We start from the raw sequence: 25428 nt of genomic DNA, 5'->3' as shown, positions 1-25428 counted from the left end.
ACCAACACCAGTTACAGAGTGAGGAGTGATGCGATACATCCATAACTTCCTCCTCACTATATCCATCCACGGGTCAGAAGATCCATTAATCAACTGAATGCCCTCTTTAAGAACACGATTGAAACGTTCTACTAGACCGTTTTCTCTTGGTTCGTATAGAGACGTGGTATGATGTTTAATGTTACACTGTAAAAGAAACTCTTTCATTTCCTGTGAAACGAGTTGAACCCCATTATCAGTCACCAACACTTCTGGTGCTCCCTCACGGGCAAAAACTTCTTTCAGAAAGGTAATGATCACCTGAGATGAGATGCTTGCAACAAATTTAACCTCAGGCCATTTAGAGTGATAATCCATAATGACTAATGCAAAACGAGCATTTAGAGGTAATTGCTTGAAAGGCCCAGAAATATCAGAAGCCACTTTCTGCCAAGGATGAACTGGCCAACTCACTGGATTGAGAGGGGCAGAAGAAACCTGGAGCATCTTATCACTACTTATGCATTCAGGACATTCTCTAACTGTTTTGTCAACCATCTTATCAAGACCAGGCCACCAGAAATTTGCCCTAATTAGTCGTTTCATTGACGACATACCCAAATGTCCTTGATGGGAAAGAAACAAAATCTTTTTTTGCAACTTAGCAGGAGGAATAATTTCCCCCCCCCCTTTAAAAAGTAGACCACCACTTTCTTCAATTTCAGCAGAAATACAACAATATGGAGCAATTTCCGCGGACACAAGCCTTTCCTTGGGCCATCCCTTTTTTATGAATTCAAAAATCTGTTGACACAAAACATCATCATCCGCTTCTCTAGACCACTCACTTTCGGACAGATTTACAAACTCATGAGAAACAAAATCTTTTATAGTGGCAATAATGTACACATCTTGTGCAATAGTGGACACACACTCATCAGAGCATGGTAGCCTAGAGAGAAAATCAGCTGTGACATTATTCCTGCCTGGAACATACAGTACCTCAAAATCATACTCTTGTAAACGGGAGGTAAGACGGGCTATGCGGGCCGTGGAGTTCCACCCACCCCCAGGAGATAGAATTTCAACAAGAGGTTTATGATCAGTCCTGAGTAGAAACCTGCTACCCCATACATAGTTACGAAAATGTTCAATAGCCCAAATACATGCAAGTAATTCCTTCTCATTTACCGCATACCTTCTTTCCGTAGCAGACAACGTTCTGGAAGCAAAGGCGACACACCACTCATCTTTCCCAGAGCACTGACTGAGAACACCACCCAGTCCATAAAGACTGGCATCAACCGTGATAATGCACTTTTTATTAAGGCAAAAAGATTTAAGAGTAGGTGCATTGACAATCTCCTTTTTGATATCTCTGAAAGCCATTTCTTGTACATCAGTCCAAATAAAATCAGACGATTTCCTAGTTAACTCCCTAAGAGGCTCCATTTTAGTAGCAAAGTTTTGTATAAACTTGCTGTAGTATTGACAAAGACCAGCAAACGAAAGAAGTTTTTCCTTATTATCAGGAGCAGGAGCCTTTACAATCGCATCAACCAAATCTTTTTTCGGTACCACACCTTCACCAGAAAGAGTATGACCAAGATACTCAACAGATTTGCAAAAAAATGTGCATTTCGAAGCCTTAAGTGTTAAACCAGATGTACTCAATCTAGAACATACCTCTTTTAAGTGAATAACATGTTCATCCGTATTTTTAGAAAATATGAGTATATCATCTTGAAAACATTTGACAAACATGTTCACATCCTTAAAAATATGATGCATTGCTCTCTGAAACACAGATGCAGCTGAAGCAAGGCCCAAAGGCATTCTTTTAAACTGGAACAAACCATGGGGTGTGATAAACGCCGTGAAATGTTTAGAATCATCTGTTAGATCGATTTGGTGATAAGCAGACCGCAGATCTAGAGTAGAAAAAATACAAGCACCATCTAACATGCATATCATTTCATTGATGTTGGGAAGAGGATGACAGTCAGTAATCAAACTAGTATTTAAAGCCCTCAAATCAACACATAGACGAATGCTATTATCAGGTTTACGAGCCAAAACAATGGGAGAAACCCATTCAGATGACTCAACCTCTTCAATGATATCGTCCTTAACCATAGCATCCAGCATCACCTTAAGTTCCGCTCTAACACTAATGGGAACACCCCTCAACTATTGTCTTATTGGAACAGCATTTGCCTTAACTTTGATCCTATGGCTAAAACCAACAAGTTTACCTAACTTATCTGAAAATACTTGAGGATATAACTTAGTAATCTCTGTTCCAGATAATGATACTGCAAGTACTGACACCGGTTCTTTGAACCTCGGATTCAAAACAATGCTCAACTTAGCTTGATCACGCCAACCTAAAACATTGACACCTTTGAAGGTTACATACAGTTTGATGATAGCAGAATTCCCTCTGAATTCAATAGGTACAACCTTAAATCCTATAAAATCAATTTTTTAACCATCAAAATTGAACGCAATGATGTCTGGTTTGCAGAGAGAGTCACAATTAATCAACACCCCAAAACATTCATAGCAATAATCTTTTGTAATTATGGTCCAAGGTGATCCAGAGTCTTCCATAAGTTCCAACTGTTTTCCCATGACATAGACTCTACATTTGGGTGAAGAAATTCTGTCAATCTCAGAATCTTCACAGTTGTCTTGAATTGAAACAACAATACCAGACTCCGTTGAGATTTATCATCCACCGAGACATCATGAGAAACATAAGAAACTTTACCCTTTTTTGGAACAGAAAATGAAGATTGAACATTATTTGTTGAACCAAACTTGGGTACAATCTTACACATTTTTGAAAAATGCCCTGTGCGTCCACACTTATTGCATTCTTTCCCCATTGCAGGACAATGTGGAAACGAAGCAATATGATCGGGATTACCACATCTGTAACAATATAACTGTTTAGGTTTAACACTATTCTTACTATTGAACATAGGTTTTGACGTGCTAGAATTTACAACACTAATCTCATTAGATGTGCCAGATTTAACATCTTTGTTAAGAGATTTAATCCATTTATCAGATTGTTCTAAAGCTTTGGCTGTACTAATGGCTACCTCTAAACTTGGATCCCCCAAAATCCATAACTGCTCTTGAACTTTCTTACTTTTCACATGAACAATTATTTGATCCCTGATCATTTCGTCTGTCATTAAGCCAAAATTACAATGTAGAGATAACGCACGGAGAGCTGTTAAGAACTCATCAAAGCTTTCATTTTCATCTTGTGCTCTAGTGTAAAATTTAAACCTGCTGAGTGCCACACTAGTGGTAGGCTTAAACCTACCTTCAATACGTAGAACAGCTTCATCGTAAACATTATGATCCCCACCAGATCTAACTGGAGGAAGAGTCCTATACACAAGTTGGCCTTCAGAACCCAAGGAATGAAGAAAAATATTTTTTTTTCTTTCAGCAGACATTCGTTCACCATCAATGGCTTTAAGAAATGTGAAAAACTCCTCTTTCCATCTTGCCCATGGAATAGGTTGTTCCCTTTTGTATTGTAAAAATTTAGAAGGAGGATCAAATTGTATCGTAATACTATAAACTTACGAAGTCAAAAATAGAAATCAGTGCATATACGCACCCACAGTAAAATAGTGTGCCTATCACCCACTTACAAACTTATCTCAAAACATCTTGTGACATAATGCATACTACAATAACATATTTGAAAAAGATAATACTGCCATTGACATCTGAAATAGGTGTATCACGAAAGTATATCAATTTGTGTAATGATGTACACAAATTGAAACATTACATGAACCAAGCAAATGTGAACAAAATAATTCTGCTTCCAGCATCCCAGGCACAGTTATTCACGCTCTCAGCATATCAGCTAGAAAGAGTGGAGATTCAGATGGAGTTGCTTCAGTTATCCCCACAACTCGGAGAAAATGCGTGGAAATTCGGGATTTCGCCAAACAGGTACCGCAACACATCCAGTACTCTTTAATGGTATATCTTCACACAGGTGAATGCGGGTCCAGAAAACTCCAATAACCTGTGCCTCAGAAACGTGGAGATAGGAGTCTTCTTCCGCTCGTCACCAAATTTGTAAAGTAAATCCGCTGGAGATTGTCAGATCAGCAATATGTGGTTTATTGGTGGAGAGTAGATGAGGCACAGCTCGCAGCAAAGAAAACCAGGTCAAACAGTTCAACTAAGAAATAAAAGAAAGAATATAACACATCTCCTTTCTAACATAAAATAACATAAATCGTAATGATCAAGTTAAATATCTACCAGGTAAAATTCTAGGATGGACATTTTCTTTAACTCTTAACACTATAGAATACATTTTCAGGGAAAAGGTCCATGATACGGCCCCCTACAAAATATTCATCCAATATTCTGTCAGACTTTGAAAATATTAAAGCCTATTAAATAGTTGCATTATCAAACAACAATTCACCTTGAATTATTTGTAATTATGCAAAGTAACGCAAAGGTGTAATTTAGGGAATTTCGCATAAGAAGTATAGTGCAAATTTTCCAAAAGGTTAAGCAAATTATGCCTGCGTAATTTAAAGTTCAGCCAGGCCTATTCCTATCACCTGCCTCCTACAGAATCGAAACTCATAACCATGTGACCCTGCTATACCTTGTAATCTCCACTCCTAGGGTATGTGTTGAGGGAAACCTTAGCCTGGTTTTTCTGAGACAGCATCAAATTTTTTCAGGCTCATTCCAAATACAGTATATTGAAGTATACTTCTACAAAAACGTATTAGTTTCATAAGAAGTACAAATTACAGAACACTGCTGTTCAATACTAAAGTGTTAAGGAAACCACCTGTTTTTGGAACGGTCAAAATAAGCTGAGACACTTTGATTTTACCATATGCGATATATGCAAGACTAAAACAACTCTTTTTTTAAATAGTTTTTTCTGAGTTAAAATGAACACACTTGCAAATCCACACAAACTTTTATTTTGTGAAAAATTTCATTATTGTGTTCCTCTTTGGTGTAAGTCTTTTCCCAACAATTGCATGACTCTCAACATCTGGTTAGTTGTCGACCTTGGCTCTTGCAAACCTTGATTTTCATGGTCTAATTGCTTCATTGGAAATAGGCTGTCAAAAATATAGGGCATAATTTACCCAAAAAAGTCCTAAAAATGCCTGATGCTTAGACCTATATAAATTTTGAACATGTTGACAAACATTTTTCACCATTCATGAAAGCCTCAGGTGTCCTCAGAGAAACATTTGGGCTCTGTATAGGGGTGAACTAACTAACCTTAAACCCAAAGACTGACCTGGACCAGATTATAGACTATTGAAGCGGTGGAGAGTTGTAGGGTGATGGCGCTCCAAAGAACTCCCCAAAAAATATTATTTATATTCAAGATTGATACAGTGCTAATGAGGTAGGGAGTACCACCCTGCTCCCTAATATGTGGTCATAGACAACACAATAATATACAAGTCAAACCTCCAGCATAGTATATATTGTCAATAACATCGATTCAAAAAACACGTCTTCTTCTTTTTGTTCTTTATTGATTCTTTGTCCAGTTAGTTTTTTCACTTTCTAGCGAGTTGCATCACCTTCTAGCCAACACGTATTTTGTCGCGTTAGAGCGAAAATATCCTGCGACTTCCTCAGGGCTAATCTTCTCAATTGAAATCTCTTCAATCCGGTTGTAATTCCGTCCCGCGCATAATCCTAACTTTATCCTTCCAAAATCAGTCGTGCTCAATCAGCGTTTTAAATAATTTTTCCAAGTGGGGTGCTCTGAAAAATTAAGCCTATTTAGACCACGACCCGATCAGGTACGTCAGATCTTCTTTATTCGGATCTGTTCCCGAGAACGCTGTGTGTGTACAAATAATTTCAAATGCCCATACACTGCCTTCTGAGGAATGAGTTGCCTCTAGTGTCAGGGGAGCTGATAGTGGCAACTGCACAGGGTGCCCTGAAAGCTCAGATATCTGGATGTACCACTGGAGGGTATAGAAGCCCAGATGGAGGCATTAGGGTAAGAAGAAATCACCCCTCACCTCTGGTCAGCCTCAGGGTACAGATTCTGGGCTAAGTGACCAGTCTCAGGCTACCATCCCTGGACTGGCAGGGAGGAGAGTGGAAGAAGAGTGCCTAACACCTGGGGCAGCTGGCCCCCACTCTGAAAAACCACAGAGGTCAGAGACCCTGGATAGCCTGGGGGCCTGGCTGTTGACACTGAGAGCTGTCAGTTGCCTCTGTTGGCTACTGTACGCATGGGCAGAGTTTTCCTTCGGTTGGGGAACAAAGTCTGATCCAAGGGTTGGAATGGGCCAACGCAATTTGTCGCCCATGGTGGTACTGTCTACCTACTGGGATGTATCAGTAAGCAAATTAAAGATAGGTACTGCAAAGATGGTGTGCACAGGTGAGGAGAAGGTTTCCGCATTGGTCAGTTCAGTAGCTCAGTAGAGGGTCTATAGAGGGATCCAACTGAATTTAGAAGGATTTATAAATGACAAGCGCCTCTGCAGTAAAGGGCCATTGTCCCTGCTTTAGGCTGGAGAGAGTTTGAGTTGGACCTAGCCCTCTCTGCAGGGTCACACCCAAATGTTTTGCCTCAACCCTCCACTCTTTTGCTTAATTTGTTTTTGTTGGCTTTAGGACTCTGAACTTTACCATTGCTAACCAGCGCTAAAGTGTTTGTGCTCTCTCCTCTAAACATAGTTAAATTGGTTTATACCAAATTGCCATATTTAATTTACCTGTAAGTCCCTTGTAAAATGGTACACTGTATACCCAGGGCCTGGAAATTAAATGCTGCTTGGACCTGAAGCAGGTATTGTGCCTTCCACTTAAATAGCACTTTAAAACATGCCTCAGACCTACCATTGAAGCCTGAATGCAGTGTTAAACTGTAATGTCGATTTGGCATTTGGCCAAGCCTTAAACTCCTCTTTTATTACCTACATCACCCCCAAGCTAGGTGTTAACTTGCCCATAGGGCAGGGCGCTGTGTAATTAAAATGTTGGACGTGCGCTTATAAGTTTTACACGTCCTGATAGTGGAAAATATCTAAAAAAAAAATTCACTACTGTCAGGCCTACCCCTACTATAGGACAACATTGGGGATTCCTAATTACATTTAATAAGCTGTACTTAGGTCAGGTCTGGTGACCTGGTCTGGTGGCTCATGGTCACAAGTTCATATCCCAGTGGGTCCACTCAGCCTTTCATCCATCTGAGGTCAATAAAATGAGTACTGTTGGGTAACAATAAGCATGTAATATTTAGCGCTAAGATACCCTGTCAGGGGTGAACGTACGCTTTTCAAATACACATGTTATGCTATGTTTCTTTCCAATTGGGGGCAGATAGCTATGTCATGTTTAATATCTATGAAATTGTAATGATAAGCCCTCTTTAATGATAAAGTCGGATTTTTAATTGCAATTTTAAAAATGCCATTTTTAAAAAGTTGACATTTTCCTGGAATTAGAGCCTTGTGCCTGCAGCCTATCTTGGGTCCCATGTCTGGGTGTAGCTAACAGGTAGACTTTGTGAATTTCTCCCAGACAGTCACATAAGAGAGAGATTGGGTGTGCCTCAACGGCCCATCTGCTGGCAGAATGGGGGGCGGGTTGAGCACAGCCCCACTTGCAACTGAATAGCCTATGCTCGGCCTACACACAAAGGGCCTAACAACCCCACTCTGTCACTCCACCCATTTGGAGTCGGGGGAAGCAGGAAATTCCATGTACTTCTAAGAACCTTTCCAAAAGCTTCTCCCACCTTCCAGAAGGGTACCCGTGTACAAAAATAGGACCTTCAGACCCATACTTCAGCATACTTCTGGACCTGTTGATACTCTGTCAAGTAGAAGGACTGCTGTGTTGCTGGATTGCTGTCCTGTTGCCGTGCTGCTCTGCTACCTTCTGCCTGGTTACGAGGACTAGATCATCATCTGCCCCAGGACCTATAGAGTGACTCACAAAGGCTAGTTTGCTGGCCTCCTGTTCAGAGTCACAGGGACACAAAAGATTTCCTCCATATTGAACCCATACCTGGACCCAGCCTTAGTGAGTCCAGACCTTCCAATTGGTGCCCCTCCGGTCCTGGGAACTTGGAAGTGGTGCTTAAGTTGCCCAGATACCCAAAATCCAAAACTGAGGACTTTTCTGGCTCAAAAGTGCTCTGAGAATCAGGAGGAGACTGCGACCAACCTGATTGCCTGTCCACCTGTGGTGCATTGCCAGTCAAATTGATTTTGTGCCTTCTCCCGCTATGTCCTTCTCTGCAACAGCAAATTCTTTTCAGCTGTCCTTCGCCAAAGGGGTGTCTTGCCTCGTGGAACTGTCTTTGGCTACAGCCCTCTGCCTCTTACCACTGGAGATTTTTTACTTCCATTTCAGAGACTAAGTCCAAATGTAGAAATTTTCACAGTGGCTTTTTCACAAGAATATTCCTCCAAGTACACCTCCTGCAGCCTTGCCCCACTAAACTTACAGTTTAAGAGACTTTTTCTCAGAATTTCTTCTAACTCTGCAGATAAGTGCTGACCGGGCCCAATCCATTTTTTGTATCTGAACTGCGCTCCATCGCGGTTGGCCATATTTCTTTTACTGTGCAGTCATGCATGAATAGATATCCGCTGTTGGCACTTTGATCCTTTAGGCGCTAGTATTTACTGAAAAATTAAAAAAAATATATCTCTGGTTCTAATGATTGAGTTTTGATGTAAAATAATTTATTAAAATGTACTCTACTTTTCTAAATTGGTCAGGCTTAACTTAAAAAGCAATTTTCTAAAGTATTTATGTAGTACATGAACAGCAATAAAGTGAAAACATAACACAAGAAAAATCCTACACCAATAAAATGTAATAAATAATTTGACACCCAAACAAATGAATTGTAATTAGTTGACCAGGAGTAATGATAATGAACTTTTAAAGGTTTGGTGGAAAATAGCACCTATAATGTCAAAGTGCCAACCGCGGTATCTAGTGGCGCCAGACTAAGACAAAGTTGAAAGTTACGGCTGACCACAATGGAGCGCGGTACGGATACACGAGGTGGGTTGGGCCCAGTCTTGGCTTACCTTGGGACTTAAAAGAATCTTTGAAGAAAAATGCCTGAGACGGTAAAGTTCAACTTGGCAATGTAGCTGGTGGTGTGCAAAGAGGAGGCATCATTCTCAAGGACTATGGTGTGATGAAGATTTCTACATTTGGACGTAGTCTCTTTTTTGGAAGTTAAAAATGTCCAGCAGGGCAAAGCTGAAGGCTTCAGCCGATGAGGGATCTAGGAGGCTGGACACCCTTTCGAAGAGGAGCCACTGAACAGGATTTGCTGCTGCGGAGAACAAAGTAGCAGTAGCTACTGCAAAATAACAAAGTGGATCAGTGAGCAGGTAGGTTCCAGTCTCCTTTCAGTTCTCAGAGCACTTTTTGATGGAATTTTCTAAGTTCCAAATTTTGATTTTTTGGCTGATTGGGAAGCTCTATCACCACTTCCAAAGATCTATGGCTGGGTTGCCACCACTTGGAGGGAAGTCCTGCCCTCCCAGTCCTAGAAGATCGGGGTGGACTGGGAATGAGGTCAGATGGATAAGATAATGGATTCAGTAAGGATTTCTTTATTTGAAAAAAGAAATGTATTATACTTTAATCAAAACGCAAAACTTCCTCTCTAATAGTCCCAATTATTAATCCACGTGCATATTCATGAAATAATAACCATCCAATTTCACAATGACATGACTATGTCAGTATGTTAAAACAATTAGCAAATTAAATTATTTTCGTTTTGTAACAAAATCCTGTTGTAAGATGGCGGTAATGTTCAAAATATTTTACAGAGTTGTTGTCATTTCATCACTGCATGATAACCACTTTGGTCCAACAATAGAATCCTGTTGATCCAATTGAGTGTTGAGGGAACTCTCAATAGGATCATAGTAATAAATCAGGAGACCTTTCTGCTCAAAATCTATCCTTTGAGGTGTATTCCTCACAGCCTTGTGCTGCACAGCGTAGCACACATGCCAATTCAGCATACTTGCAAAGAGTAAGCAAAATCATGTGTTGGTCTTATGCCCACTAATTGCACCTTTTACCAACATTCACCGACAGCAACTGAAAAGTGCTGCTGGGCCACTCACTTGCTTCATTTGTGGCACTCTGGTGCCCTTTTATGCTATTTTTAAGCCCCTCCCTTGCTCTCTGCCTTGCTCTCTTAGTTGCTACTCATCCTGCTTTACATTTTATTTTTCATTTTTTAAGAGGATCCACCCTTAGCAAAGTGCTGACCATCCCTCACTTCTTTTATATTCGCTCATGCACATTTTCCTTTCCTTTCATCTTTTATTTACTAATGCAAGGTAGCTATTGGTCATGTTACAATAGTAAATGGCCTCTATGTGTTATGATGCATTCTCATGCATTATGATACATTTGCATGATTTCCTCAATGGCCATCTTGGAATGGGTTTTCTTAAATAAATAAAAAACTGTTGTATTCATTGCTGGCCATATATGCACATGCATCTTGGATGTTACTAGCCACAAGCATTGACAAAACCAATTTCATGGCCTTTTAGAGCCAAGACCTATTGGCTTTGCTACAGGTTGTCTATCTCTGCACCTCTTTCTTCTATCTGTGAGCGTGGCTCTCCTGTGCACATCTGATTCCAAAGCAGGCCGTGTGGGTTCTAAAATAATACAAAGCAGCCATGTGCCAGCCAAAGGCAGATGGAGGATAAGCTTGGGCACTGCCTCCCAAGATTCACAATGGGCTGAGTATTACAATCGCACTTTAATCCAGCCACCCATCAAAGATTAATATGCAATGCAGCAGGGAAAACAGAAGCTTGAAATGGCTGACATTTATTATTGCAGCTGATAACACTACTGAAAATGTGTGAAGCCTGTCATACAATGCAATTAAAGCAGAAGCGCCCTTTCATTGCAGCCAATTTTGAACAGTTTGCCAAATTACAAAATTTAATAAGAGGGACTTTAGTTCAGATCCGAGGTTTTCACTACTACAATAAAGGACTGTGGATGCTGAGGGAGTATTTTTCTGAAAATGTATAGCACAACTGATAAAAATTTCAGGTGTATTAGGTTGGATGAAATAATAACAAGAATGCTTAATCTGTAAAATAAAGAGAAAAATAGTTTTGCAGGAACCCCAAAAGTGGCCCTGGGATGGGGGGCTGCGAGGCCCCCTCCCCCAAAAAAGTGCACTGGGCCCTAGGGGATGGGGTCTCCAGGGCTGAAATCGGCTTGGGAAGAGGGCTGCATGCCTCCCACTCCTTTTAAAAATGTGTCAGGCCCAGGGTGATGGGCCCCACTTTCAAAATCGTCCTGGGGCGGGGACACGCTCAACCCGTCCCCCAAAATATGCATATCTCTTCCCCCTGGGCCCTTGCCCACCCTGAGTGTGTTAAAAAAACAAGTGTGGAAGACCATGTTTGTTTTTCTAAAAATGTTGCTGTGTATTAGCTGAAACGTTTTTGGCACCAGGCAGGGTCCCTGTGGGACCCCACCGTCAGACCTAGGGGGCCAGATATCCCTACTCTGGCCCCTTGCATTTTTTTTCATTTTTTTTAGTACTGAGGGCCGAGTCTGGAGTCCCAGATGGGTGGTATTTCCTGGTTGAGGTGGTGTCAGCCAATCATTTTGATTTGTCAAGTGGGTCCAAGAAAAAAGGGGGTGGGGGTCCCAAAATGCTTTTTCCTCATGCAATTTACACTAAATTTGCCAGAAAGCAGAATCTTTGTTCAGAAAAAGTGACTTTTGTAATTTGGTGAAAATCTGTTCTGTATTTTTTAAGTAAATAAAAAAAAAGAGCTCATGCTGAGATCGAGATAGGCTGCCTCCACTTCAGCACGAGAGTGATGGTAGCCATCTTGAGACCTGGGACTCAGCCAGAGTCCCGGGAAAAATATAAAAAAAACACAAAAGGGGGCAGCGTAGAGTAGGTATAACATGACCCCCTAGGCCTAATGATGGGATCCCACATTTTAAAACTTTTCTGTGAATTACCCACGGCCCGACCTTATTGCAGCTGGGAGGAGGGGCCAATTTCGGCCTCGGGGACCCCGTCCTCTGGGCCCCGGCTATAATAGTAATGGGGAGTGGTGATAGGTGCTCCCCCATCCCAGGGCTGATTTTGATCCTTGGGATGCCATTCACTGAGGCTCGGCCACCATACCAAAGGGGAGAGGGGGCTGCGTGTGGCCCCCCTCCCTAAGCCTTTAATGGCCCTGGGGACCCATTCCCCAAGACTGGCTCCAGCTATGTCCCACGGTGCCCACCCCACGCTCATAGATGTTTCCCTGCCTACACTGGCACTAGCAATTTCAAAGCTCCCGCCAATCAAAAGCCAACATGAAGTCCCCTCCCAGCAGGTGGGAGATTTAAAAATGTTCCCACTAGTTGGGAGCGGACAGGGAAACAGATCTGAATATTGCTCCGCCTGCAGGGAGCAGCAGCTTTAGCTGCTCCCTGCGGGTGGGAGAAATGTCAGCTCCCGCTGGATGTAGGGATCCAATTCTGGGGCCTTGGGGCTCTCCCCATAGCCCCACCTCGTATATATTGGTAGCCCTGGGTGGGCACCAGTGCCCCTACACTTAGTTGGCCGAACTCTGGCTGCATGCCCCCTCCCTTTTAATCATTGGCCGGGCCCTGGGTGAGGGAGTCCCTGGGGCCGAAATCAGCCTGGGGTGGGGGCTGTGAGCCCTGGTTTGGACTGAGCTCAGAGCCCTGGGCCAGGGGAGAACAAAGACATATGCCTTATAAGTACCGGGGCTGTTACCCCATGTTTTGAAGCTAACTTGGAACTGATTTTTACTTGTGACCGGGAGGCAGCTGTAAGCCTGGAGGAACCGCCTAGGGACTTTGCCCCTCTGGACTGCTGTCCTGCTGCCCATTGGGCTTGAGGAGAGGACTGCAGCCCTGCCCTGAGGGACCCTTGTGCTGGCCTACCAGCAAGTGCCTTGCTGGTGTGTCACTGGCCTTGAGGAGGCTCAGCGCAGGTGAAGTGCTTTCTGCGAGGGGATCTGGGAGCGCTGGAGAAGTGCAGCCCGCTTTCTCCTGCAAACAGAGAGAAAGCGTGTGGAGTGCTGCTTAACTTCCTTCCCTGCGGTTCCTGAGGTGTTGTGACCGCACCGTGTGTACAGAAGGAGAATAAAAGGTAAGCAGCCAGTGCACGTGTCAGCATGCCTTCCCACGAGCGTAGAGGGCACTCCGCCTTTCTGAGGGCTTGCACCGACAGAGACTTCGCTCCATGGTGCTGAAAGCCAGGCAGAGGCCAAGCTTGGTTGTAGGCGGGGCCACGCTCAGAAAGGAAGCCGGAGACACCAGGGCCGACGGAGACTTCTCTCTGATTTCACCACTCATGATATTGCTTTAAGTGATCATTACCCGCAAAGTATTGACGTGTAAGTGTATAAACAAGATTTTAACATGAGGGGTAATTCCAATCAGCTTCTGAAGAATATCACTTTGAGCAGACAAAATGTGTACAAACTAAGATGGGGGAAATTGGACCCAGAGGAATTTGTTACAAAAATTGTTTCGAAGTGTAAGAACATGTTTTACTCGTGTCTTGATGAGAAGTCCTCTCACCAAGTAATCATAGAGAGCTTTTTAATTATCTCTAATCAAATTAAAGAAACATTGTGTGTAAAAGCTAGAAGGAATAATGTACAAAGTGAAGGCTGGTTTGATTCCCAATGCACAAAAGCATATACTAAACTTAAACATGCACTAAATGCTAGAGTGAAAGATCAGCAGTACATTAGGGAATCCAGAAGGAATTATTAGAGGGCTTTAAAAGAAAGGAAGAAAATGCTGAAAGAGGAAGCCTGGAGTGCCCTGCACAAGGCTTTGACTAATCGAGATCCCAATGCTTTTTGGAAGGCGGTTAACGCACCATTTTTTGTTGAGAATAATAAAGCAACTATAGAAGTTGCTATAACTGAATGAGAGTGGATCTCGCATTATTCTAAGCTGTACAACAACCCAGCCAGTGATGAACAGGAAATCTTGGTCAATGGGGATGACCTTGAGCCCCCCCCCTTTAAAAAATTATCTGTGGATTTCACCCTGAGTGAGGTCAACGCTGGCATAAATGCAAGCCTGGACGGTAAGGCCCCGGGGCCAGATGGCATCCCGGTGGACCTATTTAACCACAGCACTGAGACAGCCCTCATCGCCACCACAGACGACATAAGGGCCCAACTGGACAACGGCAAAACATCAGCCCTCATCCTCCTGGACCTGTCAGCCGCCTTCGACACGGTCTGCCACCCCACCCTAAAATCACGCCTCCAAGAAGCCGGAATCCAAGAGAAGGCCCTGGAATGGACCACATGTTTCCTCTCCGGCAGAACCCAGAGTGTCTGCCTCCCCTCCTTCCACTCCAAAGCCACCATCATTATCTGCGGCGTACCCCAAGGATCCTCCCTCAGCCCGACGCTGTTCAACATCTACATGCCCCCCCTTGCCCACGTCGCCCGCCAGTACGACCTCAGCATCATCTCCTACACCGACGACACCCAGCTGATCCTCTCCCTCACCAAGAACCCACACACCGCCAAAACAAACCTCCATGAGGGAATGAAGGCCGTCGCCGAATGGATGAGGAACAGCCGACTGGAGCTGAATTCGGACAAGACAGAGGTCCTCATCCTCGGTTCCACCCCCTCAGCTTGCGATAACTCCTGGTGGCCGACCACGCTAGGAACAGCACCGACACCCACGGACCACGCACTCAACCTGGGTATCATCCTCGACTCTTCCCTCTCCATGTCGAAGCAGGTCAACGCCGTCTCCTCCTCCTGCCACAACACCCTCTGCATGCTCTGCTGGATCTACAAGTGGATCCCCACTGAAACAAGAAGAACGGTGACCCAGGCCCTCGTCAGCAGCAGGTTGGACTACGGTAACGCACTCTATTCAGGTATCCCGACCAAACACCTGCGACGACTGCAACGTATCCAAAACGCCTTCGCCCGACTGATCCTCAACGTCCCTCGCCACAACACCCCCCACCTGAGAGACCTACACTGGCTCCCCATTGAAAAGAGGATCACCTTCAAGCTACTCACCCACGTCCACAAGGCCCTCCACAACACCGGACCAGCATACCTCAACGACCGACTCAGCTTCTACACTCACACCCGCCAGCTCCGCTCAGCCAGACTCGCCCTCGCCGCTGTCCCCCGCGTCCAACTAGCGACCGCCGACGGAAGATCCTTCTTCTTCCTCGCCGCCAAGACCTGGAACACCCTCCCTACCCACCTGCGGCAGACCCAGGACCTGCTCACCTTCAGAAGACTTCTCAAGACCTGGCTCTTCGAGCAGTAGCAGCACCCCCCTCCCCTCAGCGCCTTGAGATCCTCATGGGTATGTAGTGCGCTTTACAAATACTATGATTGATTGATTGATTGATTTAAATCTAATTTGGCACTGTGGGAAAGGGATTTTTAACGACTTGGTATGATTCCATAATTGTCCCCATTTTTAAAAAGGGAGACATGGCGAATCCAGTTTGGTACCACCCAATTTCATTATTAGATTCCACAGTGAAGTTTATAGGATGAGTGATCTTAGAAAGACTACAGGCCTGAGCGGAGGAGCAAGGAATTATAAGTGACCTACAATACAGCTTTCGTAAGGGCCTGGGGACAATCGAACAGGGATTAAATCTACACATTTTAGTAGATAAATATACTAAAGCGAAAAGGAAAAGGCTGTTTTTAACATTCGTCGATTTAACGGCCGCGTTGGATTGTGTTGTCCATGAAAAGCTATGGTTGATTTTAGAGGGGCAGGGGGTAAACATTTTATTAATCTCCTTTTTAAGGAAGCTTTATTCGGGGGCAAGGGCAAGGGCAAGGGTGCGCTTTGGGATGGACGGGGACTGTACAAAAAATATTTTTTAGACTGATGAAAGGTGTTAGGCTAGGCTGCGTTCTTGCTCCATTTTTATTTACATTGTATATAAACGATCTAGAGACCACTCTGGTTAAGGAGTGCAGGGATTTACCATCTGCAGCAACTCGCCCTATCCCTGCACTCCTGTATGCAGACGGCGTGGTCTCCAAAGGGTAGTTACTTCTTTTACAAATGTTATGTCTAATTTGGGTCTTACTATTAATTGCTCAAAAACATTCGTAATGAATTGTGGCAATGGATCCAACAAAAAGAGTAATATTGTTTTTATTAATACTAAGGCAATAGAGTGCACTAAAACTTTTTCTTACCTAGGGATTTTATTTGACCAATCAGGAACTTGGACCAGGGCAGTTAAATCCAGAAGGCTTTTGTTTAGTAAGTCATTGATGGCGCTAACCAATTTTAGTAAAAAACTAGGAAAATGCTCCCTAGTGAAATTATTGCATATATACAAGGCAAAATGTGTTGCGATTGCCACCTATGGAGCAGGAATCTGGGGGTTTGCCAATGTAAATTATTTACAGATGGCAGAAAATATGTTTCTCAAATTCCTCTTGTCAGTACCAGACAGTACACCTAATTATATCTGTCACGCTGAACTTGGCTTGCCCTACTTGGAGGACGTGATTAAGATGCAGCCTATCCTCCTCTGGCACAGGGTCTGGACTACAGATGAGTCTGCTTTTAATCGTCATATATTAAAAGATGCCCTGGGGTTCGACGGAGCTAAACATATAAGATTTCTAGAATATGTTAAAACATTTGTATGTCAATTAGGCCCTTGAGAATATTATAACGATCTCCATACTATGTGTAACGTGTCTAGAAAGGATCTAAAGTGTAGCTGTATGCGATATTTGAGTAAAATGAGAATTTTGACAGAAATGAGGAAATCAACGGTCCAGTCCCACCATCTTACTCTGGCCTTTGAGAGAATTCAGCCATATGTCTTGTTAGTCACTAGCGACTACGATAGATTCTTGCTAACACGTTTCAGACTAAACATTCTATATGGATCGCTAAGTTTCCCCGAACTAAATGATTGGTCCAGAATATTATGTAAATGCCCGTGTGATGATGTTTCTGCACAATCTTCCATACATATACTGTTTTTTTGCAAATTCAATTTTTTTCCTAGAAAAAGATGGATTTTACCACTGCTAAAAAAACTGGGACTGAGACAATGTCGCTCTGCATTTCTGGCACTACAATTTTTGGATAATGAATTTACTATTGCCTCTATTACTGCCTTTTTAAAAAATGTTTTTAAATTTCAGAAATCAATTGTGATATGACATATATTTGTTTTCATTTGTTCAAGGATTTTTTAATTGTGTAATATATGAATTGTGTTTTTATGGTTTACTCTGTACAGTCACCGAATAAAGTTATTGAACTGAACTGAACGGGTAGTTAAAGTCATTCTTTTAGTCTACCCTCCCAGAAAGGTCGCTCCCCCACTACACAGCTCTGCCTGTGCTATCCTGCCCGCTGCTGTTGGTAAGCTCTCCCTCTGCCTGCTCTCTCTGTGCCCCGTTTGCCTTCTGTGCCCCGTTATTTGCCTTCTGTGCCCCGTTTTTTCTGCCTTCTGTGCCCTGTTTTTTGCCTTCTGTGTCCCGTTTTTTACCTTCTGTGCCCCGTTTTCTCCACCCTCTGTGCCCCGTTTTTGCCTTCTGTGCCCCGTTTTCTCTGCCTTCTGTGCCCCGTTTTATCTGCCTTCTGTGCACTGAACCTTGCCACTCCCGATCCCCGCCGCTGCGTCCCTGCCCCCTCACTGACCATTCGCTGCTGCCCCTGCCTCCCGCCTACCAGCTGGTCCTCCCTCCCACCTCCCCATATATGGTGGCAGCTGTGCTGCAGCGCAGCGGATGCGCACAGCAGGCGTACAACTGGAGCGCCGAAGGCGCGCCTAAGGCAAGCCCGTCCGCGACTGGACCGCGCCCAGCGCCAGAAACCCTGGTCCTCGCACCCCCTGCGCCTACCACGACGACCGCCACCGCTACGATGCCAGCACACTCCACGCACTCAACCCCGGGCGGACCCACACCTTCTTCAAGGCCGCCCTGAAACGCACCCATGGTCCCTTCACCTGCCGGAACTGCAGCTACATCAGCCTCAGAGCCGTCGAAGCACCTGCCAAGAAGGACCTCAACCACCTCCGATGCATCCTACTGAACACCCGCTCCGCACGCAAACACGCCGATGAGCTCTGGGACCTGCTCGACATATCATCACCAGACTTTTTTACAAAGGGACGGTGCACCCAAGGAAAAGTCTTTTCAAATATCCGTATCATAAATACAATTATTATTTTCTTTGAAAAGGGCGCTTCCTCTGGTTACCGGTTTTTCGCGGTAACCAGAGGAAGCGCCCTTTTCAAAGAAAAATGGAGCCTACACATTGGGCCTAAATATACAACAACAGGGTTGACTTAATTGTATTTATGATACGTATGGACTGAACTAAGAGTCCGACCGTTATTTGAATTATCCGGTGACGCACATATGATCGTACTTGTACACATACCTTTCAGCTACTTGGAGAGGTTACATACCATTTTGTATGAACGCATGTACCTTTTGGAAGCCGACCACTTTTGAAGTTCGTGGAGTTCGTTTCCTAAAAAATCTATGCCCTGACGAAGTTCGTAAAGAACGAAACGCGTTGGCTGAGTCTGATTTTTCTGAGATTTGAATAAGAATAAAAGAACAACATTTGGGATATTTGAAAAGACTTTTCCTTGGGTGCACCGTCCCTTTGTAAAAAAGTTTGTATATCTGGTTTTCCAGTAGAGCACAAGTGCGGCTTGCTCTGGACGTGTCTTTGCACCTACTAAGAAATTGCATATTGATTTTGGATTTGGTGTGCTTAACATTGGGCAGCCGTACGGTTTTTTTGTTCATATCATCACCAGACGTCGCCTTCCTGACAGAGACCTGGATGAACGACTCCTCCTCACCCGACATCGCCATCCCAGACGGCTATAAGATCACCCGCAGAGACCGCACCAACGGAGTGGGAGGAGGAATCGCCATCGTCCACAAGAACACAATCAGGGTCTCAAACAGCACCGACGACACTCTCTACACTGCCGAACACTTGCACTTCCAAATCCACACAGACCCCAACACCACCCTTAGTGGCACCCTCATCTACAGACCCCCCTGGCCCCGACCCCAGTTCAGCGACTCCATTGCCGACTTCATCAGCGCGCACACCCTGATCTCCACCGACTACATCCTCCTCGGAGACCTGAATTTTCACCTGGAGGACAACAACAACAGCAACTCCACCACTCTGATCGCCAACCGCGCCAACCTCGGACTAAGACAACTCGTCACAATGCCGACCCATTCCGCCAGTAACACGCTAGACCCCATCTTCTCCTCAAGCTCCCACATCTCCTTCAGCCACACCACCGAACTCCCCTGGTCCGACCACCGCTGCATCCACTTCACCTTCCAGAAACCCACCACACACTACCGCACCCAACAGATCCCACGCCGCTGTTGGAATAAAGTCACTGAAGACCAACTACAGGCAAACTTCGCTCTCAGCCCACCCACCGATCCCTCCATTACCGACAACGCTGCCCAAAACCTCAGACGATTGATAGACGAATGCGCCAACACCCTCGCCCCGCTGAAAAAACCCACCCACAGAGACACCAGCAAGAGAGCCAGCTGGTTCACCCCTGAACTCCTAGCATCCAAGCGTACCTGCGGGAAACTAGAGAAAAAATGGCACAGCGAAAAGACAACGGACAGCCACACAGCCCACAAAGATGCCATCCGCAACCACCATCACCTCATCAGGTCCGCCAAGAGGATCTCCTTCAAAGACCGCTTTGACAACAACGCACACAACAGCAGGGAGCTCTTCAACATTGTGAAGGAACTCTCCAACCCCAGCTCCAACACCAACGACATCCCGCCATCGCAAGCCCTGTGCGACTCCCTCGCCACCTTCTTCCACCGCAAGATAGCCGACATCCACGACAGCGTCAACACCCGGACAGTCCCAACAGACACCGACACACCGGACTCGCCGTCCACCATCGACGATGACCCCCTGACAGCATGGACCAACGTGAACATCGATGACACCATCAAGACCATGGGCACAATCCACTCCGGATCCCCGTCAGACCCTTTCCCGCACCACATCTTCAACAAAGCCAGCAGCTCCATCGCTCCCCACCTGCGCAACCTCATCAACCTTTCCTACAAGACCGCGACCTTCCCAGAGAGCTGGAAGCACGCCGAGATTAATGCCCTACTCAAAAAACCCAAGGCGGACCAGAGGAACCTCAAGAACATCCGGCCCATCTCCCTGCTCCCATTCCCAGCCAAGGTCATCGAGAAGGTTGTCAACAGACAGCTAACCCGATACCTCGAAGAAAACAGCATCCTGGACCCATCCCAGTCAGGGTTCCGCAGCAACCACAGCACAGAGACTGCCCTCATCACGGCCACGGACGACATCAGGACCCTGATGGACAACGGCGAGACCGCAGACCTTATCCTGCTGGACCTCTCCGCCGCCTTCGACACGGTCTGCCACCGTACCCTATGCGCACGCCTCCATGATGCAGGGATCGAAGACAAGTCCCTGGAATGGACTACCACCTTCCTCTCCGGCAGAACCCAGAGAGTCCGCCTCCCCCATTCCGATCCGAAGCCTCCGAGATCAACTGCGGCGTACCCCAGGGTTCTTCCCTCAGCCCGACACTGTTCAACATTTACATGGCCACGCTCGCACGCATCGCCCGACAGCACAACCTCAACATAATCGCCGACGACACTCAACTGATCCTCTGCCTCACCAAGGACCCCCTCACCGCCAAACCCAACCTCCACGAAGGAATAAAGACCGTCGCCGACTGGATGAAGAGCAGCCGACTAAAACTGAACACGGACAAGATGGAGGTCCTCATCCTCGGCTCCAACCCATCAGCCTGGGACGACTCCTGGTGGCCAAAGGCACTGGGGGCAGCCCTGACACCCACCAACCACGCACGCAACCTGGGAGTCATCCTCGACTCAACGCTCTCCATGACCAAGCAAGTCAACGCCGTCTCCTCCTCCTGCTTCAACACCCTCCGCATGCTCTGCAGGATCTACAGGTGGGTCTCAAAAGATACAAGAAAAACAGTCGCCCACGTCAGCAGCAGACTTGACTATGGAAACGCCCGTTACGCGGGAGCCCCGGCCAAGCTCATCAAACGACTGCAACGCATTAAAAACACCTCTGCACGCCTCTCCTCGATGTACCACGCCACAGGCACATCACCCCCCACCTGAGAAGCCTGCACTGGCTCCCCGTCGACAGGAGAATCTCTTTCAAACTCCTCATCCACGCACACAAGGCACTGCACAAGACCGGCCCAGCCTACCTCAACAGATGACTCCTCTTCTACGTCCCTAACCGCCAGCTCCGCTCCGCCGACCTCTCCCTCGCCACTGTCCCGCGCATCCGAAGAACAACCACCGGCGGCAGATCCTTCTCCCACCTCGCTGTCGAGATCTGGAACACCCTCCCACTCAGCCTACGACAGACCCAAGACCTGCTGACCTTCAGGAGGCTACTCAAGACCTGGCTGTTCGACCAGTAGCGGCACCCCCCCTTTTTCTTCCCAGCGCCTTGAGACCTTCACGGGTAAGTAGTGCACTCTACAAATTCTATGATTGATTGATTGATTGATTGTAAAGGACATGCCAGTGCATCTATTTTGTACACAATAAAGTGGCAAGTGCTCAATTTATTCAAGTACTAATTTTGATACTAGATCTGTTTTCCACAATTGCCGTGTAATTCTCTCTAAATGTAACTTTTCAGCATGCAGCTCTCAGAAACATCCTAGACAGAAAAACAATACCAATTTAGAGTGCTTGTACTGAGCAGTGGGCACAGGTAAATACTGTTGTCCTACAACAGTTTTAAACTATTAAATTAAATTAGAATAATGTAATGTTAAGCACTCCATTAAAGACAATGAAGCGCTCAGGGCTTTTTATTGCCGGTAGAAGCCCGTCGAGCAACATTCCATTGTTTTTTTTCATTTCACAGATTTTGCTGTGAAGAAGGCCCTATTGGAGCCCAAGTGGATTCAAACCCTTTGGACTCCGAGTGGACTTTGTTTTCACAAATTAGAACATTCTGTCCTCTAGGTACAGAATGTTCTAATAGCCTGAGAGCCCTCCATAGCAGGCTCTAGCGGCCATTAAAGGCCAGCTCCCTTGTTGAAGTAAAAAGCACTCGCCTTCAGTTCTGGCCGTTAATGGGCAGTAGAGCCCGCTACGTTGGTCTCTAAGGCTATATGAAAGCCAAAGTCTTGTCAATTCTATCCCACGAATATCTAAAATGGGTGCAGAATTCTTTAGCATTGATTGATGAATCACTGACCTTGGGTCGCAAACCTTGGAGGAGGCGCTGGTGACCGGGAATCCAATCACTGGGTCTGGAGACCCCACAACAAAATGTTCAATTCATTTAACATTTTCACATAAGGGAGGGTTCCTTTGGACCCAGCCAGAGACAGGGAGTCTGCTACCAGTACCCCCTTATGGCTCCTTAACATTTTTTTTAGCATGGGGCGACTGAGTCTCCCATACTGTAATATCAGCTGCAAGATAATCAGAGACTGCTGGGTGCTGCAAGCTAATCAGGGAGCATCAATTCTGTGGACTCAGCATTGTGTTCATGCACCACAATGGACTACAGGAGTAAAAGCTCACAGACCATCTGCAGACTAATCTACAAAACCTCTACACTTTTCTAATGGTAATGCCTCTCAAACTACTGAACAAATTAACATCAAACCCAGTAAAGGCACTACCTTGATTTAAAACTCTACTTTCATACCAAGTTTAGTGAAATTCTGTTCAGACTGTTTCTTCATTATCAGTGAACAAAGAATCCAAAGTGGAAATTGTCAGTTTTTGACCCTTCCCACATCTTTTTCTCACCCGCACGACAGAGCGGCCTGAAATTTGCCACGCAAACCCAAATTGGAGGAACTTTTATTTTATGAAACGTTTTGAAATGTTATCAAAGATGCAATTTGACATGCCATAAGCGATGTTATATATGAAATCATCAGCAATACATGGCGGGAGTCGCCATTACAGGAGTACAAGTTATTGTTAGGTCAGGAAACTATAACTGGCAAATTCCAGATGTTTTTTCCATTTAAAAAAATGTGTTTTTAACTTATATCAACACCTAAGTATAATGTCACTTTGATGTTTGTTTTTTTCAGTAAATTCCTAGCTTAGATCTTGTAAGTATACCTAACTACCACATCACTTTAAACTTTGTTTTTTTGCAGACCAAATATATAGAAATACACATATGTTATCTAGCGGCGGTTGCCACTGGGTAATCCTAGTTAGGACTATTTTATATCATAAAAAATAAATTTTTTGGTTTGCTTATAAATTTGGCACTGCTTGATAAATCTTCACAACCTTTACAAAAAAGTCTCAAACACTACAGCTTCTTCCTGGAAGCTATTGGGGTGATCCGTCAAGCAGGGGCCAAGACAAAGGGAAGGTACAAAATTTGTTTTCCTCATCCATTCTTTTTTCCATAGGAATAAATTAGACACAGCTACAGTGAAAAAGGCTGAACGGAATCACACCGAATTTGGCAGAAAGCTAGATCTTGGTGCAGAAAGCTTCAGTAGTTTTTAAGAAATTAAGTTTTAAAACGAATTGTACATATCATGCTGCAGAGGATCCGCAGATCCAACAGCTCAAATAATTTAACCTGATTGGATTGGCTGCTTGGCTGCCACCACATCAACAAAGAGGTGGCGCGAGTCATTTTATGACTCAGGGACTCAGTCCTTTCTCCTATCAAAATAAAGATTAAAACAAAATTACAGGCCTGTTGCGGGGGGTTCCCAGAGAGACCACCCTGGGGTCAAACACACATATATATCTTTTCTGGGTGGAGAGGATGTGCGGAATATCGCTGATCTGCAGGTCAGAAAAAAAACAAATGATGGGCTCCCTAGCCCACTTTCAGCTTTAGCCCCCCGGGGTGGGCCATAGCCAGGAGGTTTCCACTTTGTCATTTTTAGGAGATGGGGGATGCAGCCACGTCCCCAAGTCTCTTTGAGGCCAAAGGTCCCCATCCCCGGGGCTGCCTTATTTTACATTTAGAAGGTGGTCACAGTCCATGGGTAGTGTCTCTGAGACTTGTAATGACTGCCGTAGCATAATGTTCAGGTTGTGGCTGGCCAATTAGTGGTGAGTAGTCCTTATTAAAGTGGCCAATCAGAGCATATCAGAACAAGGGAGATGAGTCTTGCCATAATATGCTGCTTAATGAACAGCCTTATATGCTCCTACCCCCTTCAAAGGGTGTGAATCCACATTTATGAATGTACGTTAAAACTCCCAGAAAGAAACGGTAGTGAGTTCAGAACCACTTACAGTCAACCACTGATAAAGCAACATCCATGGAAAATAATGGAGATTGGGACTTGAAATAAAATGCCATAAGAAATAATTTTAAAGTAAAATAAATAATTTAAAAAGTTAAAAATATAACTAAATAAAATTGAACATTTAAATATATCTGAACATAACACATCTTTATTATTTAATTATAGAATATTTTTTAACAACTTTTTTTTAAATTACTGAAGTAATCTACAATCTAATTAGACTACTTTTAATTAATTGCAGTTGACTGTGGAGTCTCCTTGTGCTGTAGTATAGGAGAAAGTGGAATTGAAGGTCATGTTTGAAGATTTAGAACAGAGTTATTTAGGAGCTGGTAATGTGACATATGCAAAAACAACAGGCGATGGACAGAATGCAGAACAATGTCATACATTCACCCCAGTCCAGAGATCTGGGCCTAAATCCATCGTTTTTTTGCTCACCATGCCATTCCAGTTTGAACCCAGCCATATGCAAATCAGTCTTGACCCTGTGCCTCATGGGAACAGTCCAGCTCAAACTGCCAAGCCAGGTCCTCCCCGGACTGGAAACAAGCATCCTAGGACCGGTTTCGGGGTTTCACCCCTCTTCAGTCAGGATAGCTTGATTCCAGTGGCATGGAGAGCATGGGACCCATATCTGGGCATACCCTTCCCACTCGGGGTGACGAATGCAAAAACAACAGTTGACGGATAGAATGCAGAACAATGTCATCCATTCACCCCAGTACAGAGATCTGGGCCTAAATCCATCGTTTTTTTGCTCACGATGCTGTTCCAGTTTGAACCCAGCCATATGCAAATCAGTCTTGACCCTGTGCCTCATGGGAACAGTCCAGCCCGAACTGCCAAGCCAGGTCCTTCCTGGACTGGAAACAAGCATCCTAGGACCGGTTTCGGGGTTTCACTCCTCTTCAGCTTGATTCCAGTGGCATGGAGACCACGGGACCCACGTCTGGGCATACCCTTCCCACTCGGATTGACAAATACAAAAACAACAGTTGATGGACAGAATGCAG

The sequence above is a fragment of the Triturus cristatus genome, chromosome 6 (genome assembly GCF_964204655.1).
Source record: "Triturus cristatus chromosome 6, aTriCri1.1, whole genome shotgun sequence".
NCBI lineage: Eukaryota > Metazoa > Chordata > Amphibia > Caudata > Salamandridae > Triturus > Triturus cristatus.
The sequence above is the reverse complement of the archived record's forward strand: the minus strand, read 5'-3'. Positions refer to the sequence as shown.